This window comes from Miscanthus floridulus, chromosome 6, assembly GCF_019320115.1.
Source record: "Miscanthus floridulus cultivar M001 chromosome 6, ASM1932011v1, whole genome shotgun sequence".
Lineage (NCBI taxonomy): Eukaryota > Viridiplantae > Streptophyta > Magnoliopsida > Poales > Poaceae > Miscanthus > Miscanthus floridulus.
The window spans coordinates 54,099,344-54,119,474 of record NC_089585.1 but is presented as its reverse complement, the minus strand read 5'-3'; the positions used below and the strand labels follow the sequence as shown (position 1 = coordinate 54,119,474).

At 46.0% G+C, this 20,131-nt stretch overlaps 1 pseudogene; it reads left to right on the top strand.

Annotated features, from left to right (window-relative positions):
* The first annotated feature begins 8,530 nt into the window (after positions 1-8,530).
* On the top strand, positions 8,531-9,728 carry LOC136458294 (probable glutathione S-transferase GSTF1; annotated as a pseudogene).
* Positions 9,729-20,131: the final 10,403 nt, after the last annotated feature.

Genomic DNA, 20,131 nt, shown 5'->3' with positions numbered 1-20,131 from the left:
TCTACTATGTTAAGGGCTGTTTAAAGAAGAACATTAAGATATGGGAATATTGTTTGCCTCATATTGAATTTGCTTATAATCATTCGCTGCATTCTACTACAAAGATGTGCCCATTTCAGATTGTATATGGTTTCTTGCCTCATGCTCCTATTGATTTGATGCCTTTGCCATCTTCTGAAAAACTAAATTTTGATGCGTGCTGAATTGATGTTAAAACTACATGAAACAACTAAAGGAAACATAGAGTGTATGAATACCAAATATAAGTTTGCTGGTGATAAAGGTAGAAAGGTACTAATATTTGAACCCAGAAATTTAGTTTGGTTGCACTTGAGAAAAGATAGTTTCCTGAATTGAGAAAGTCTAAATTAATGCCTAGGGCTGCTGGACCATTTTAAGTGTTAGAGAAATTAATGATAATGCAATATAAGCTCAATCTAAACTGTAGATTTTGGGGTAGTCCCACAATTAACATTGCAGATTGAAGCCTTATTTGGGAGAAGAAGAAGAGCTTGAGTCGAGGACGACTCAAATGCAAGAAGGGGAGGATGATGAGGACATCAACACCAACGATACATCCACGCCGACACAAGTACCAGTTTCTAGTCCTATTACTCACGCCTGTGCTCGTCAACTTAATCATCAAGTAAGTTCACTCTTGAGTTCCTGTCCATCATATTTAGACCATGGTTGTTTTGGTTAGGAACTAGGGAGAGGACCGAAAGGGAAAAGGATTCGTGCAGGCTAGATTCGGACTCCAGGACAACTCCAACTTGTGATGGTCACCACGGTCGCATATAGACTCGGATTGGGGCGTTCAAGTACTTCATGAATCCTTATGAAGTCTATTTTCAGATGGATCTAGAATCAAGTCCATATCTATTCTGAGGCGGCTGCAATGACCAAATTGCTACCGAAAGGTTTTCTGTCCAAAGGTGCTACGCCGCCTTAGTTTAGCCCAATGGGTTGTGTATCAAGTCGGGTCCATTAGGGACATGTCCTAGGGTTGGAGCATGACCCCAACACCCTGGTGGCCATCCCTCCTCCTTCATATACCCCTTAGCCGCCACCAAGAATAGTTGGATTTTGTTTAGATCAAGTTTAACTCTCGCTACTTGCTTGTAAGCGCACGTGCTGGATCAACCGACCATCTTCTTATCTCTGGAACCCCACCTTATTTGAGATTGAGTTTGAAAACCTTCATCTTCATCTAGTAATTTTAGTAATTGTTACACTTGTTCTTGCTAGTTCTTTGATTGCTTGTAGGATGAGTGCCCTAGTGGCTAGGTGACGCGCTCCATAAGATCATGGTAGCCATTGGAGGTGGTGTATCGTTGCTAAGGCATAGCTTGGAAGGCTACAGTCAGGCCATGAATGTCGTATCCATCCACCAATCGAGTTATCCCATGTGCTCTCATCGAAAGTTCAGGATTCAACCCTAGCGGGTTCATACTAGTTTCGACCGCTGACCCCGTGGGCGTGGTCACCACGCGTGCGTGCACTTCTGGCACTAAACTCAGGGCATGGCTGGGCTATTGCCACTGGCTGGCTCATGTGCCTGGTCGGTGCTGCATAGCACCTATGGCCTCGTGTTGGCTGTCTCAGCTGACTATGGCCTGGCCCCGCTATCATTGTGTGCGCGCGCCACCCTCTGGTCACCGAGCCGCGTGCGGGGATGAGACAAGGCTATGGCTACCATCACCTTGCCATCGTGGTGCTCGCTTCACTCCTCATTTTACCCACCGCGTCGAGGCTCTGGGTAGGTGCCAAAGGCCACCGCGTCTAGGGCAATTTCCTTGTCGTAGTGGTGATGGTGATGTCCCTCTGCCATTGTTGTCCCCGCTAACCGATGCCGGTGTGACCTACTCAGGTCGAATCGCTCCAATTCAAGCGCTTCGTGCCAAGCCTTCAGGTCTCATCGTTTGTGCGCACATGCTCGTACTTCTACCATCGATCAGGGTCACCTTATCTTAATTCGCTTGGGCTCACTCATGTGACCTCCCCACAGCCGCACCGTGTGTAGAGCCACCATTCCTTCCTGTTCCTAATCACCAGCTCAGGCTTCGCAGCGCAATTCCCCGCATCAGTGGGTGGCATAGGTAGTCAGCTAGGTGCCTTGTTTTCCTCAAGCCCATCTGATCACTACCAACCGGCAATTTGGCATTTTGCTCACCATCAGCCATGGGTGTCGCCGAATTGGTAGGTTGGGAGGTAAGGCAAAGGAGGCATCATTTACCTTTGGGGGAGGTCGAGCCAGCTTGAAGGCGTGCTCGATGGCGTTCAGCCCGACATAATTGGGATCGGCCAGGTTGAACAGCTCTCCAATCCTGGCCTTGATTTCCATCTTGTCGAGCGGCTCCTTCCTGGTCCTCGTTGGATCAGCGCCTCCTTGGTACTCGAAGCCTGGATGAATCCTCTTCTGGCAGGGCTGGATTCTTCGGCTGATGAAGTTGCCGACCATGCTTGGGCCATCAAGCCTTCCCCACGGGATCATCCCGAGCAGTTCGGCGATCTGCTCTAAGTTCTCGGGCTTCTCCGACCAGTTATTCTTCTTCTCTGGAATCAGCCCCACGTCGCATAGGGTGATGGTGTTCAGCTCTTCATGGATGTAGAACCACTTCTTGTACCACTCGTCCAGTGAGGTGTTCCAGGGGTAGTGCAAGTATTGAGCCTTCATGCCGTCACGCAGGTTCAGGTAGACGCCTCCGGCTATCTTCGAGCCACCACTCCCTTTCTTCCGAAGACAGAACAGGTGGTGAAAGAGGTCAAAATGGGGCTGGAAGCCACCATAAGCCTCATAGAGATGGATGAAGGTGGAGACAAGAAGAATCGAGTTGGGATGCAGATTGCAAATCCCAATCTCGTAATACAAGCAGAGACCCTGAAGGAAAGGGTGCACTGGAATCCCAAAACCCCGTTTGAAGAAGTCTTCGAAAACCACAATCTCACCTAGTTGTGGATCGGGGAAGCTTTCTCCTTCCGGCGCGCGCCATCCAGCGAGTGCCTTGTTGTGGAGCACCCCCATGGCGACGAGGTCTTCGATGGTCTGCTCGTTGCTCCACGACTTCAACCACTCCTTCGCCATGACTCCGCCTTTCTTCTGGGCGTCTCTCTTCGCCATTAGTCTGTCCTTTCTAAGGGGGTGGATGCGGTGGCGAGGGGATTTGGCGATGATTATCGGAGGAATAGGGTTCGGCAAGAGGAAGACGAAGGTGGCGGCGACGAATGACAATGGGGAACGGTGTCAGTAACTTGCCAGATCTACATTATAAATAACAAAGAGTTCCGTCGTTTTGTCCACCCAAGTTTCTTGGGAGACGTGCGCACGCACAGCGGACGGTTGTTCACACCACCTCAAGATCTATGCCAATAAACGCGCCCCTTCGTTTACAGTGTACGCGCCTCTTCGTTGATAAAGTGAGAGGGCCCACACTGACGCACCTCTATACAGGTGCCAAGCGACAGTTTGCCAGAAAGAGTAAGAGGGCAGAATGCCGTGCTATACCTGTTTGCTTTTTTGACCAGACGTGTCAGTTTGGACTTGGCAGAGTACGGCGACAAATAAATACACCAAATAATAGTACAAGCGGTGCACGCAATAATGGATTGCCCAGACCACTACTGTGCTCGGGGATTGCCTAGACCACTACTGTGCTCGGGGATTGCCTAGACCACTACTGTGCTCGGGGATTGCCTAGACCACTACTGTGCTCGGGGACTGACCAGACCACTCCCGTGCTCGGGGACTACTCCGACCACGGTGACTTTTCCGACCATTACCGTACTCAGTAAATGCTATGACCACTGCTGTGCTCGGGGACTCTCCCGACCACTATTCGGAGTTTGCTCTCCTCGACTACATGTGATTGGTACTCACATACAGTTGGGAGACATTTCTTTAGACCTTGCTACAAGGCTCATACTTCACCTTCTAGCAAGCTCGGAGACTACGTCGGTATGATGCACCTGCCGGTGCATCTTGTTTTGCCTGTACGGCAATTGGATTTTTAACGTCAGCGGAAATTCTTTTTAGACCCTGGCACCACATGCCTGTGTCACCTACTACCAGGCTCGGGGACTAAGTGGGCACACTTCACCTTGCGGTGAATGTGTTTGTCTACTCGACCCCTGTGCTTTGAATAATTGTAAGGATTAATAATATGCTCGGGGACTGCCCCGACCACTGCTTGAATAATGGTTCTCCTTGGCTACATGTGATTTGTACTCACATACAGTTAAGAGACACTTCTTTAGACCTTGCTATAAGGCTCATATTTCGCCTTCCAGCAAGCTCGGGGACTACGTCGGTACGATGCACCTGCCGGTGCATCTCGTTTTGCCTATACGACAATTCGGTTTTCAACTAAACTAGGAATTCTTTTTCGACCCTGGCACCACGTGCCTACGTCACCTACTACCAGGCTCGGGGACTAAGTGGGCACACTTCACCTTGCGGTGAATGTGTTTGTTTTTTCGACCCCTACGCTTCTGATGTTCAAGGACGCTATGCTTCAAGACCACTCACATTTCTTTTCAGAAATACAAGTGGGCACACTTCTCAGGACAGAAATCTTTTTCTTTTTTCTTAAGAGCACCATACATTCTTCGGACAATCTACTTCTCCGGTGATGACGGTGGTCGGAGGCATCAAGGGTTCAAGCCTCACTTGTCGGAGAAGGTTAAAATGGCGTGTCGCAGCATAATACATGATGCTCGGGGACTAGCTGTGGGGGTATTAACCCCTATACCCTTACGGCTAAGCTTGGGCTGGCTCGGATCGATAGGTTTCTGTCCACCCGAGAGACCACGTGCGGCCCAGTTAACCTGATCGGAGTCCCGCACAAGGAATCAAGACGGATTTGGTGACCAAGCAGGATCCTGGTCGGTTAGAATAGGAATCCTTATCCGGCCACATATGGCAATTGTAACTGACTAGGATTAGTTTCCAGATCTGTAACCCTGCCTCCCGGACTATATAAGGCGGGCAGGGGACCCCTCTAAAAATCATCTATTGACATACAGCAATATAAATCAGACGCAGGACGTAGGTATTACGCCTTCTTGGCGGCCGAACCTGGATAAAATCTCGTGTCTGTCTTGCGTCACCGTCTTATTTGGGGCTTGCGCATCTGTCCTGCCGATAATCTACTACCTTGGGCATACCCCTAGGTAGACTGCCAACTTTATTTCGTCGACACTCTACCACCTCCTTTTCCGAATCACCCTCCACCACAGAATCAGTTCAATGCTCAATTCAATCAGAGAGGCCAAGGGGGTCAGCCAAGAGGGGCACGGCAGGGAAATAGAGGAAGACAACCTCAGCAGCATAGGGGGGCAAACCAGTCTCAGCACCAGATTCAGCAAGAGCAAGCTGAGGGATCCCAAAATCAAACTTAGCAGAAGACTCCCAACTTGCAAAATCAGGGAGAACATATGGTGGATAATGATGGTGAGAAAGCTCTGGGGGGCAAGTCCTTGTATATCTGCTATAACTGCGGGAGCCTGGTTAGTTTAATGCTTCATGTACCAAACCCAGAGTTTGCTTTGTGTGCTTTAGAAAGGATCACATTGCAGATAGGTGCCCCAAGTGGAAGGATACTCATATGGTAGTGCAGTATATGGCAAGTGCAAACAAGGGTTTAGATTTCTTTCATGTTGTAGAGGAAAACGAAGACAGATTCAAACTTTGAACAGGATTTGGCAAGTATGGTATATTCACTATAGAGGAGGTGGAGATGGACCAAGACAACATAGTTAAGAACTTGAGAGCATTGTTTGCTAGAGAATAGAATTGGCAGCCGAAGAAGCTTGATGAGTTTAGTTTTCTAGTGAGATTTCCTTCTGAAAAGAAGTGGAGAGCTTTGTCATCAATAAGGTGTCCTATTTCTACTTGCAGAATGGAACTGTCGTGGCATCTCTGAAGGTGTGGAATGGAAACATTGAGCGTATTGGATATCTCAGTGAAGTTTGGGTCTAGTTGAGGGGAATACCACCAAAATGGTGTGACTGGAAAACTTTAAGATAGGTGGCATCAACTTTGGGTAAGCTGGTAGAGATAGACTGGCGATCTCTGTTTGGAAGTTTTTTTTTGCCATGATTAGGATCAATGTCAAGTGCAGTAAAGTACCAAGACAGAGAATTATGGAGATGGCTGATGATATGTACTTGTTTAACTTCAAGAAGGAGAAAATGTCGTAATTTGGAACGTAGGGAGTAACTCTTATCAATTCCTCACCAGAATCCGGTAACATTCTAACTGTTTGGTAAAACTTCGTATAATCCGCTCTAAGGAAGTTAGAAGCTGACTAAACAAGCCCTAAACATCCTTTAACTGCCACCATGTCCCATGTAATCAGGCATATGACACTCAGGCAATATTTCTCCTAATATCCCTATTCTAGTACACGACAAATGGTATCTACTACAGTCCTATATCATCTATTTTTTTAGCCATCTAGGCGTTTTGCGATAGAGATATAAATGATAACCAGAAATATATGGAGTTTAACCTTTTAAAATCATAGATGTGTTAGTTTTACCTTTCTGGAAATTCAATTTCCGAGTTATGTTATGTCACTGATGAGTTAGCTTTATCTATTAGGAAATTCAATTTCCCAGTCATGTTATGTCACTGATGTGAGGTATACTATAAACTATGACCCGAGTAACAGATCACTTCCTTAGAACTAGATAATGAAGTTGGAAGGTGAGTAGTTTACCTCACTGGTATCATAGAGGCAATCATGATCTGAGTAGGAGACCAACTACAGTGAACTCAACACATACACACTACTGGAAACCGGCACTTTGCCGAGTGTATTTTATCAGGCACTCGGCAAAGACGGCTTTGCCGAGTGTTTTTTTCGGCACTCGGCAAAAATGGCTTTGCCGAGTGTTTTTTTTTCAGCACTCGGCAAATATGTATTTTGCCGAGTGCAATTTTTCGGCACTCGGCAAAATGCGTCTTTGCCGAGTGCCTTTTTTCTGGCACTCGGCAAAGATGCCGAGTGCTATTTTTTGGCACTCGGCAAAATGCGTCTTTGCTGAGTGCTTTTTTTGGCACTCGGCAAAGAGGCATTTTGCCGTGTGCATTTTTTTTGGCCCTCGGCAAATCATTTTTTCAAAGCAATTTTTGAGGCCCTAAATTAATTCAAATGAAAAACTTTTCAACTACAAAGTTGTATAACTTCTCAAGATCTACAAAGTTTATTTTGGTCATTTCTTCATTTGACAAAGCAACAATAACAGTTGTTCATAAAATCTATATCTCTCATATTAGTTTCATGAAAGTAGAAGAGAGATATATAGGATTTATGAATAATGTTACTACCACTATGTCGGATGAACAAATGACCAAAATAAACTTTGTAGATCTTGAGAAGTTATGAAATTTTGTAGTTGGCAACATTTTGATTTGAAATCATCTTGTCATGCAAAAACGACGTTTGAATTTGAAAATTTTAAAATTTGAATTTTTCAAATGACCTCAGATGGAAATACTTCCTAAATGAAAATTGTAGATCTCCAAAAGTTATTAAACTATGTAGTTGACAACTTTTTGATTTGAAATCATCTTATCATACAAAACTACGTTTCAATCTCTCAAATTTGAAATTCGAATTTTTCAAACGACCTCGGATGGAAAAACTTCCTAAATGAAAATTGTAGATCTCGAAAAGTTATGAAACTTTGTAGTTGACCACTTTTTAATTTGAATTCGTTTAGGGCCTCAAACAAGTAATTTACTCTCGATTTAGTATAATATATGAGGATAGATAATGGAATCTAGACATCTAGACACAAGTGATAGTGCAGTGCAGTGGTAGACCAGCAACGCACGAGGGAGAGGTCGTGTGTTTGAATCCCGCCGGCCGCGTTAGCCGTGAATTTTGCGCAAAAAATGCCGGTGGCGCTGGACGGACGGGCGCCGGCCGATGGTGGCCTCCCCCGAAAAAACAATTTTTGCTATTTTTTTTGTTTTTTTCGTATTTTTATTTTGCCGAGTGTAAATCTTTGCCGAGTGCTTTTCCGGCACTCGGCAAAGCCTTTTTTTGCTGATTAATTCTTTGCCAAGTGCCCTTTACCGAGTGCGGCACTCGGCAAAGCCTTTGTCGAGTGTATTTCAGGCTTTGCCGGCAAAGTGCCGGTTTCCAGCAGTAACGTCTTACCAAGACCAGGTCCTGCGAAAGATCCAATCTCTTTATTTCTTGTGGATTCGTCTCTACCAAATCGGTACTTTTAATTCAGCTCGGTGCGCGCTAACATTACTTTTAAACTAGAATAGCAGCAGAGTCTTGGTAGTTCACATATGTCCAGTTGTCAAGTCCTTGGTAGTTCACATCTGTCCTCCTCCACTACTTGTATCAGCAGCCACTGCTAGTCTGCTATATGGATTTGCCACTCGCTTATATAGAGCATAGAGGAAGCTTCTGCCCAGCATTCCTCGCAGCCTCTACTGCAGTAGTCATCAGTCATTCATTCATCACCCACAAACCACAATCATCTAAATAAAGGCTAGTGAATTGCATTAAACAAAGCTGACAAGCATGGTGCCGCCGGTGAAGATATTCGGGCACCCGATGTCGACGAACGTGGCGCGGGTGTTGGTGTGCCTAGAGGAGGTCGGCGCTGAGTATGAGCTGGTGACCATCGACTTCCTCGCCGGCGAGCACGAAGTTCCTGACCACGTCGCGCGAAATGTAATAACCCGATTCCCTAATTTCCTTTAAAACTCGCATACTTCTTTACTATGTCGAGTGTCTTACTAGTTTGCTCAATATTAGTAGTGGAAATACAGTGTAGTCGAAACAGGATAATAATTACTGTACGTACCTAATTACGAGAACGTTTTCCTGCAGCCGTTTGGGAAGATCCCTGCTCTGCAAGATGGCGACCTTATCCTGTTTGGTAAGTTATTAACTAGCATCATCAAGCGGTTGCCTGTAGATACTTCGGACTCTGCACAGTTTTCACCAATCAAACGATGATCGCTGAACTCGTGAGTTTTCAGAGTCGCGCGCAATTGCGAAGTACATCCTCCGCAAGTTCAAGTCAAGTGAGGTGGATCGAAACAGGATAATAATTACTGTACGTACCTAATTACGAGAACGTTTTCCTGCAGCCGTTTGGGAAGATCCCTGCTCTGCAAGATGGCGACCTTATCCTGTTTGGTAAGTTATTAACTAGCATCATCAAGCGGTTGCCTGTAGATACTTCGGACTCTGCACAGTTTTCACCAATCAAACGATGATCGCTGAACTCGTGAGTTTTCAGAGTCGCGCGCAATTGCGAAGTACATCCTCCGCAAGTTCAAGTCAAGTGAGGTGGATCTCCTGAAGGAGGGGGACATCGCGGCGGCGGCCATGGTAGACGTATGGGCTGAGGTCGAGGCGCAGCAGTATTACCCTGCCCTCTCGCCCGTAGTGTAGTGCATCATCTTCCCCGTCATGCGCGGCACCACCACCGACCAGAAGGTCGTGGACGAGAGCCTGGACAAGCTGAAGAAGCTGCTAGAGGTGTACGAGGCGCGCCTGTCGGAGCACAAGTATCTGGCCGGGGATTTCTTCAGCTTCGCGGACCTCAACCATTTCCCCTTCACCTTCTACTTCATGGCCACGCCGTACGCATCCGTGTTCGACGCGTACCCTCGCGTGAAGGCGTGGTGGCAGAGCATCATGTCCAGGCCGTCCATCAAGAAGATAGCTGCAAATATGCCGACCAAGTTTTAGGTCGGTTTCGCATCTGTTGATCATGAAATAAATCAATTATGCTTCGTGTGGATAAAAGAGTACTGTGTTCTTCGTCTTCCGTACGAGTATTTAGAATTTAACGTGGCGGGCCTCGTAAATCTGTGGTCGAATCTGTACACTATCTTCTTGTGTCAACAAACTAGCAGTTCATAGAGAGTGAATAGCAGCTTCTGGAGCACGAAAAGCCTGATCCCGTCAACTTGGCGAATACGCTCCACGGGATGTGGCCGCTGGGGCGGCCTCTCCGGCCCCGGTGCCACCATCGCTGCTGACATGCTAGCTGCGGTGATTGCCTCCCCTGCTCATCTGTGCTTGTCTCCACTTCTCCCCTGACCTCTGCTGGTTGTCTTTGATCTCCATGTTGGGGGATATTTAACTTTTTACCATTATAAGGTTCTCTTTGATCTCCATTTTGGCGATATTTAATTTTTTATCATTATATCGGATGTCACCTCTTCAGATAGCACTCTTAAAATTGCTCCTACATATTTACCATCGATAGAGAAGAATTCAGCTCTTGTTTAGATCGCGAAAAGTTTTCCCAAAAAGTGCTACAGTACCCATCACATCGAATCTTGCGATACGTGCATAGAGCATTAAATGTAGACTGAAAAAAAACTAATTGCACAGTTTGATTGGAAATTGCGAGACGAACGTTTTGAGCCTAATTAGTCCATGATTGAACATTAATTGCCAAATAAAAACGAAAGTGCTACAGTAGCCAAATTTCCAACTTTCCGCCAACTAAACACGGGCTCATAACTTTAAGCTATTTTTGCATACGTTGCAGGATACGTAGGCAAGCCAGCGTGTCTGTGGGATGCCAAATGACATTGTTACCCTTCATCTATTTCTTCTTCGTCCGTCTCATCCTCATCGCTTGGTAAAGACGCATCCCGGCCTACACGCCTCTCAGCTCCGCCTCCTCCCTCCCAGATGCGAGCAGCAGCCCGACTGAGCGCGAGGTCTGCGCACCACCCTAGATAGTAGCGCTGCTCCGATGGCGAACGCAGGCACGAGATCCTGCCGCGCGTGGGCTCTGCCCCGAGCGCGGGTTGTACCGTGCGTGCATCCCCATCCCCGGCGTGCCTCCCCCATGGTCGGCCGCGCGAGGTCCAGCTCCTCCGCTTCCGGTCGCTGCTCCCCCATCCCCGACGGCGCGCGCGAGGTCCGGCTCCTCCCCTTCTGGCCACGCGAGCTCCTAGGTCCGGCGAGGTGCCACCATGTTCGTCGTCGGCGGGGGAAGCTGGCTCGCCGGTACCGACAGTGACCGCGCACGAAGAGACGCGGCGCAACTCGTCTGTGGCCGGGGATGCGCGTCCTCCATCGACGAGGAAGCAGAGGTGCATGAGCACGAGGAGGAACGGGGCCGCCATGTTCGTCGCCGGCGCCGAGGAGGCCGTGCTCCTGCGTGTGCTCTAGGTGCCCCATGTTCGTCGCTAGCGTTGGGCGCGGCCGTGGACCTGCAGGCCGTGGACCCAGCTGCCTCGCCCCCAACTTTCCCTTTGTCCTGTCAGCCGCCGCCATGGACCCCATCGTCGGCCATGGCCGGAGCTTGAGCGAGGAAGGGATAGACATAGAAAAAATAGATGAGGGGCAAAAATGTCATTTTCCATGGCTTGTCTATGCTGTCTGGTTGAGTTGGCGTGCCGCGTCAGCGAAAATTGCAAGAATGTATCAAATGCTCTCTCTCGATGGTAAATATGTAGGAGCAATTTTAAGAGTGCTATCTGAAGAGGTGACATCCGTTATAATGGTAAAAAGTTAAATATCCCCCATTTTGGCTATGACTCTTCCTAGCCTTGACTTCTCGCTGGGTCCACCTGGTACGCATGACCATTGACCATCGCCGCTTATGCTTTCACCGGTGGAACTGCAGGACCACTGCCGGCCCAAGGCCATTATCCATTTTTTAAACGAATCAGGCAGGACAGCTGTCGATTATATTAAAAAAAAGAAATAAAACTAGACAGGACAAACAACATAACGACGACAACAACCTGTAACAACTACTAAACCAACGTAAACCACCTAGAACAACTCCAAAACAGGATTGGGACCTCTGGGAAACACGCAACACAACACCTTCGAAGCACAACTCAAACAACCCAAACAAACAATTACAACTGGGAAAAGTGTAACGAAGAGGTAAAGAGATCCCCGCCACAAGGTCCCAAAAAGCATGTCCTTTCGCATGCACAAGTGAGCTGAGGACGTCCGGTGGCAGTAGTTGCTTCAAACATTCTGCATAGCCCTTGATTGCATCCTCATCAAGCTTCCCATCATTCCCGATAATGCCAAAATTCCTTAGTATGTTGCGTTTTGCAAGCTGGGTACTTGGACGAAGCGACGATTTGTCAAAAGATTTACGCCTGTGTCATGATTGGCAAGACAAGGAGACAACGCCTTAAGTCTACAGTTAGTGGCTAGTATATAGCAATAGACCAAATTATTATGTTTTTGCTTTAATAGATGGCTAGGCTATTGGGCCAGGCCCATTAGTGATTGTAACACCCCTTATATATATGAGGGAGACACCTAATGAGAAACTAAGTAGGTTTAGGGTTAATCCCTTATTTCTTCTCCCTTCCCCTCTCTTCCTTGTGCCGCCTCTCTCCCTCTCCTCTCCTCTGGGCCGCCCCCTCCTCCCTCCTCTTCATCACCGCTGCCTTCCCCTTCCAGGCCATCACCCAGCCAGCTGGGCTAGCGCCCCAGTTGCCAGCCCCTGCCATTAACATTGGCCAAGCCGCCGCCCTGCACGTCACTACCGCCCTCAGCCACTCCCAGCGGTTGTTGGGAATAACTGATGTGTTACTCTGGTATCTAGAGCCACGCTGTGATCAACTCCATGGAGAGCATCCGCGATGTCATCGATCGTTGGGCAAAGATATTCAAAAACAATTTCTCCAATCAGGTGGAAGAATAGAAGTATGTGCCACCCTCAAAACGGTCCATACTACTGACTCCTCCACCGGACCAAAATCTGCCTTCCCACCCAGAACCGATCAACATAGTGCAGACAACTTCATTGGAGGCACTTCTCCAACGGTAGTTCAGCAAGGATTCCTAGAAAAGAGATCAACAACAATTGAGGCGATCATCAAACTCCCACAAATTATCATTCCCTAAATACAATGGGAACGATGAACCGTCACAAGGGCTCTACAAATGCAACAAAATTTTTGCTGCCCAGAATACCAAGGAGGAGGAACGAATATAGCTAGCGGCATTTTGTCTGCACGGCAATGCCCTAACTTTGTTCAATAGATGGGAGCAGGAAATAGGGCATCCAACATAGCCTCAATTTTCTCACGCTATCGACAGGCGCTTCTATCCACCAATAGACCACAACCACCTCAGCGACCTTACTTGCACCTATCAGACCAGAACATTTAATGACTATACAAATCAATTCCTCCTCACACTGACCAAGGTAACATGGTTGTCTACCGCTCAGCAAGTCATGCTTTATACTGCAGGATTGGCATCAACGTTGCAAATAGATATACAGCTTCAGCAACCACCAGATCTAGAATCAGCGATAGCAATGGCTCGTAAACTCTATATATGATGCAAACAAAAAGAACATTCACACTCCTTACAGCATGAAGCCCAGGACATTCATATATCATTCAATGCCGTCACAGGGATCACCACCAGCCAAACTATGCAGGTATTGATTTCCATCAACGGCCATGATTTCCTAGCATTACTGGATTATGGGTCTACACACAACTTCATTGACTCAGACACAATAGATGACCTCCAAATATCATGGACAAATGCACCAAATTCTCTATCAGTGATAGTAGGAAATGGATATCAAATTTCTAATGTGGGCATATACAATAATCTCAGAGCGCAAATTGAGTCTGAAATCTTCAACATTGACTATTACAGCATCAAATCGGGAGGCTATGACTTCGTGCTAGGCATTAGTTGGCTGAGCTCACTTGGTCCAATCATCTGGGATTTCAATAACCTCACTATGAAATTTAGGCGCCATGGACATCGAATCATTTGGACCAGATTGGGCAAATCGTGCCCTAATCAACCATGGATTCACACACTCAGTCCTATAGCAACAATGGAGGCATTTCTAACTAATTTTTCACATCTCTTTTGGGATCATCAAGGACTGCTACCTCAACGCCGATAGGATCACCGAATTCATCTCAAGGACCCGAGTAAACCTACAGCTGTTAGACCTTACCACTACCCGCAACTCCAAAAAATTGAATTAGAGAGATAGTGCCATGATATATTGACATAGGGAATCATAAGGTACATCACTTCTCCGTTCTCAGCACCAGTAATACTTGTCCAAAAACAGGATGGATCATGGCGCTTTTGCATGGATTATCGAGCCCTCAACGACAACACTCTCAAGGATAAATTTCCAATACCGGTCATCGATGAGCTACTCGATGAATTAGAAGGGGCCAAATTCTTCACTAAATTAGACCTCTGCTCCGGGTATAACAAGGTACACATGCATTCAGATGATAGTGAGAAAATAGCTTTCTGGACCCATCATGGCCATTTTGAGTTCCTGGTTATGCCATTGGATTTGAGCAATGCTCCTTCTACATTTCAAGCACTTATGAATGATATATTGGGTCCCTACCTTCGAAAGTTTGTCTTGGTTTTCTTCTACGACGTCTTAATTTACAGAAAAACTTGGGACCAACATCTGGGGCACATCCAACAAGTATTCACAATTCTTCAATTGAGTGTAGTATTTCTCAAAAAATCTAAATGTTCATTTGGCCAAACCACGGTGGGATATTTAGGCCACGTTATATCAGATTAGGGAGTGGTAGTCGACACAGAGAAAATACAGGCTATCGCCTCTTGGGCCCAACAGAAAACAATGAAATAGCTCAAATGATTTTTAGGATTGGCAGCATACTACAGAAAATTCATCAAAGATTTTGGAACCATTGCCAGACCTCTCATGCAGCTATTAAGAAAGGACTATTTTAGGTGGACAGAATTGGCAACAACAGCATTCAAGCAACTCAAATATGTTCTCTCTACAGCACCAGTACTCCAACTACCTGACTTTAATAAACCGTTTATTGTGGAGTGTGATGCTTCTTCTATGTGATTTGGCGCAGTGCTGCATCAGGGAGCAGGACCAACAACTTTCTTCAGTCGCATGATTGCTCCACGACATGCTAAATTAGCTGCTTATGAAAGAGAATTAATCGGTCTAGTGACAGCAGTTAAGCATTGGAGACCTTACCTATGGGGCCGTACATTTATAATCAGGTCAGATCATTACAGCTTGAAGTACATACTGGACCAACGACTATCCACAATTCCACAACATCAATGGGTGAGTAAATTATTAGGATATGACTTCTCAGTTGAATATAAACCGGGCAGACACCATATAGTGGCCGACGGTTTGTCCTAGAGCGAGACCACAGAACCATCACTAAATGCATTATTGGAGATCCAATTCCCGATATTCAACCAGCTCAAAGAAGAAGCGTCCACCAATGAGGAGCCCGCCAAAATTGTTGCCGCCATCACCAAAGGGCACCTTTCCCCATCTTGGAAATTGGAGGACGGCCTCATACTTTATAAAAAGTGGGTACAGATTCCTGCATCCTCTCCAATTCTTCACGATATACTTCACGCTATTCATGATGCTACTCATGAAGGATCAGAAAAAAAAAACACTCCATAGATTCCGTCTGACTTTTCACACTCCCAAAGCTAAGCAGACAATTCAACAATTTGTCAGAAATTGCATGATATGCCAGCGCAACAAGACTGAACACCTTCATCTAGCTGGATTAGATCAGATTTGGGAAGATATATCCATGGATTTTATTGAGGCCTTACCAAAGGTGGCAGGTAAAACAATCACTCTAACAGTGGTGGATCATTTATCCAAATACGCTCACTTCATCCCTCTAGCACACCCGTACTCAGCAACCATAGTGGCTCAACCTTCTTCTGATACATAGTTCAGCTCCATGGAGGAGGCAACGCCTTAAGTCTATAGTTAGTGGCTAGTAAATGGCAATAGACCGAATTATTATGTTTTAGCTTTAATAGATGGTTAGGCTATTGGGCCAGGCCCATTAGTGATTGTAACCTCCCTTATATATTTGAGGGAGACACCTAATGAGAAACTAAGCAGGTTTAGGGTTAATCCCTTATCTCTTCCCCCTTCCCCTCTCTTCCCTTTGCTGCCTCTCTTGCTCTCCTCTCCTCAGTGTCGCCTCTCTCGCTCTCCTCTCCTCTGCGCCGCCGCCTCCTCTCTCCTTTGGACCACCGCTGCCTTCCCATGCTAGGCTGTCGCCCAGCCATCTGGGCTAGCACCCCCAGCAACGGGCCGCTGCCACCAACACTAGCCAAGCCACCACCCAACATGTCCTTGCCACCCTCAGCCACTCCTAGTAGTCAGTTGGGAATAATCAACGTGTTACACTATGTCTTTGTAACACCCTTGGTGTTACAAGCTTGCTTAGCACCGATATTTAGGTCAGAGAGGGATTAGCCTAACAGGTTTTTCGGGTTTTAAAAATTTATAACGCACGTGAGATGATAAGCGAATACTATGTGACTCATTTTTTTAGACTCAAATAAATATCCAAGTTAACTTACTTGGTGCGTAAAAGTGCTAATGAAAATCGTAATGAGAAACATGGGATAGGTTGTTTTAATTGTTTGACATGAAAAACAATTTATATAAACAAAAATAAAATATAACTTGTGTGTAATACTTAAGTAAAGATGACGAGCAAGTGGTGTAGTTGAAGAGGCAACTTTAATTTGTGAAAATACATAGTTTTAACTAGTGATCTTGGGAGCTCAAAAATCAAATTTGACTGTTAAGATAAGCTCTTTTCGTTATGTCGGCAAACACTTGAACTATTGTTTAAAATACCATTTTTGGTGAATTATATTGAGCAAAATAGCTAAATGGTGTTTAAATATTTTGCTCTTATGGGTTAGTATAAGGTATGGACTATTGCATGAAATACTTGTTGGTTGAAATTAATAAGGTTTAGGCCTTTTAAAAATTGTAACAAAAGAGTTAATGGCTACTTAGTCCCAACTGTAATCCTTAACCTTTCTAAGTATGGAAAAGTAGTAAGACAATGCTATTTTGACATTTAATTTCTAACAAAAATGTTTAAACACTAGCTGCATGTTTTGGTGTTATTGATTGCATCAAAGTGAGTGCTTGAGCATGACATTGGTTGAAGTTGTGTTGGGTGTCACAATGCTCTCGTAAAAGTTGCCCAAACCTCCTTAGAAGGCGATGTGAACCATGATTTGGTGCTCGGTTGATGAACTAGTGTTCAGCGCTACGATCTTATCTTGGCATCTCTCCATCTTTCTCTTGGGCCATCCTCTGGTCGAAAGCATTGTTTCGCTAGTTACATGTTAGCACCAACTACAGGTTAGTGGAATTGGTTGAGTCGTAATCGAGACGCTAAGTAGTTTTGGCTTGCTTTAAAAATCGTGCTTGGCACCATTTCGCTCACTGGCCTCGTGGGCACGGTGACCATGCGTGCATGCGCTGCTAGCGCCGAACTCAGGTCATGGCCGGGCTGCTGCCGCTGGCTGGTTCGTGTGCCCGGTCGGTGCCACGTGACACCCGTGGCCTCGCGTTAGTCGTCCCTGGCTGACTATGGCTTGGCCCCGCTATCACTGTTTGCGCGCACCACCCTCTGGTTGCCGAGCTGCATGCGGGGACAAGACAATGGCTGCGGCTACAATCGCCTTGCCATTGTGGTGCTCTCTTCACCCCTCGTTTCACTTACCATGTCGAGGCTCTGGGCAGGTGCCAAAGGCCACCGTGTTTGATCCAATGCCCTTGGTCGCAGGGGTGATGGTGATGTCCCTCTACCGCGCTTGTCCCGCTAGCCGACGCCGGTGCGACCTTGCTCGGGTACGACCGCTCCAATTCAAGCGCTTCGCACTAAGCCTCTATGTCTCATTGTCTATGCGCATGTGCTTGTACTGCTGCCATCGATCGGGGCCACCTCGTCTTAATCCACTTGGGCTCACTCGTGTGACCTCCCCATAGCCGCACCGTGTGTAGAGCCACTGTTCCTTCCTCTTCCTAATCATCAGCTCAGGCTTCGCAGTGCAATTCCCCACATCAGTGGGTGACATATATAGTCAGGTAGATGCCCTATTTTCCTCAAGCCCTGTCCGATCACTACCAACTGGTAATTTGGCGTTTTGCTCGCCGCTGGCCGTGGGCGCCATCGAATCGGTAGGATTGGGAGGTAAGGCATGTAGGAGTGGTAGCAGTTCGATTGCTCATAACCCTGAGCTCAGCCTCTCGATCCTCGCCCTCGTCCCCATGTCGGAACTCCCCTCCTATTTTTCTCTTTTGGGGACACGGCTGCCCGCACACCTCCCTCGTCGAGCAAACGCCCTCCTCTCCTTTTTCCTTCCTCCACTCAAGCTCGCGCAGGGAGCGCACCATGGCCGACCTATTCCTCACGTCATAAACCATCAGTGTCTTCCATCCATGCTGCCTTCACTCCCGGTGTGCTGCACCACCACCTCCGTCCTCCAAGCTATAAGATGCCCTTGCTCTCCTCCTCCATCCCCATCCCCCCGAATCCAAAGTAGAGCTAAGAGATCCAGCCGTTGCTCGAAGAACTAGGGTTGCCTGTCAGTGGTGATTGTGTAATCCAAGAAGAAGGGATATGGTTTTTGTTGAAGAAGTTTAAGTCCATCTCTGGTTAGTTTGGTCTTAGAGTTGACGATGTTTGAGTTTTCAGTCTCCTATTTCTAGTTCCGTTGGGCATACGCCATGTTTTGGATAATCATTTTCTTGTTGTTTCTCCATTGTCCTCATTTATCTCAACTTCTGGATTAAACCTTAGTTGTACTAGGTTGCCCTTAGCCATGTATCTCTAAATCCTGGTGTGATTTAGTGATCAACGTCGTGTAATCTTCTGTGTAATTTTAGATCTGCAAAGTGTCATTGCATTTTTCCCCTTTCTAATTCTTGTTTTGAATCCCAGGACTGAGATTCTTTTAAGCAGGGAAGATTGTAACAGCCCTGGTGTTACTGAGCTTGCTTAGCACCGAGAATTAGGTTTGAGAGGGATTAGCCTAACAGGTTTTCAGGTTTTAAAAATTTATAACGCACGTGAGATGATAAGCGAATACTATGTGACTCATTTTTGTGGACTCAAATAAATATCCAAGTTAACTTACTTGGTGCGTAAAAGTGCGAATGAAAATCCTAACGAGAAACATGGGATAGGTCATTTTAATTGTTTGGCACGAAAAACAATTTATATAAACAAAAATAAAATATAACTTGTGTGTAATACTTAAATAAAGATGACGAGCAAGTGGTGTAGTTGAAGAGGCAACTTTAATGTGTGAAAATAAATAGTTTTAACTAGTGCTCTTGGGAGCTCAAAAATCAAATTTGACGTTAAGATAAGCTCTTTTTGTTAAGTCGGCAAACACTTGAACTATTGTTTAAAATACCATTTTTGGCGAATTATATTGAGCAAAATAGCTAAATGGTGTTTAAATATTTTGCTCCTATGGGTTAGTATAAGGTATGGACTATTGCATGAAATACTTGTTGGTTGAAATTAATAAGGTTTAGGCCTTTTAAAAATTGTAACAAAAGAGTTAATGGCTACTTAGTCCCTACTTAAATCCTTAACCTTTCTAAGTATGGAAAAGTAGTAAGACAATGCTATTTTGACATTTAATTTCTAACAAAAATATTTCAACACTAGCGGCATGTTTTGGTATTGTTGATTGCATCAAAGTGAGTGCTTGAGCATGGCATGGGTGAAGTTGTGTTGGGTGTCATGATGCTCTCGTAAAAATTGCCCAAACCTCCTTGGAACGTGATGTGAACCATGGTTTTGTGCTCGGTTCATGAACTGGCGTTCAGCACGACGATCTTTTCTTGGCGTCTCTCCAACTTGCTCTTGGGCCATCCTCTAGTCGTATGCATTGTTTTACTTGTTAGATATTAGCACCAGCTACAGGTTAGTGGAATTGGTTGAGATGTAATCGAGACTCTAAGTAGTTTTGGCTTGCTTTAAAAATCGTGCTTGGCACCGTTTCTGATGAGACATCAACACCAACGATACATCCACTGCCGATAGAAGTACCAGTTTTGGTCCTATTACTTGTGTCCGTGCTCATCAACTTGATCATCAAATAAGTTCACTCTTGAGTTCCTGTATATCATATTTAGACCTTGGAGACATGTGCACTCTTGTTTTGTTTAGGAACCAGGTAGAGGACCGAAAGGGAAAAGGATTCGCGCAGGCTGGATTCAGACTCCAGGACAACTCCATCTTGTTTTGTTTAGGAACCACGGTCACATACGACTTGGATAGGGGCATTCAAGTACTTCA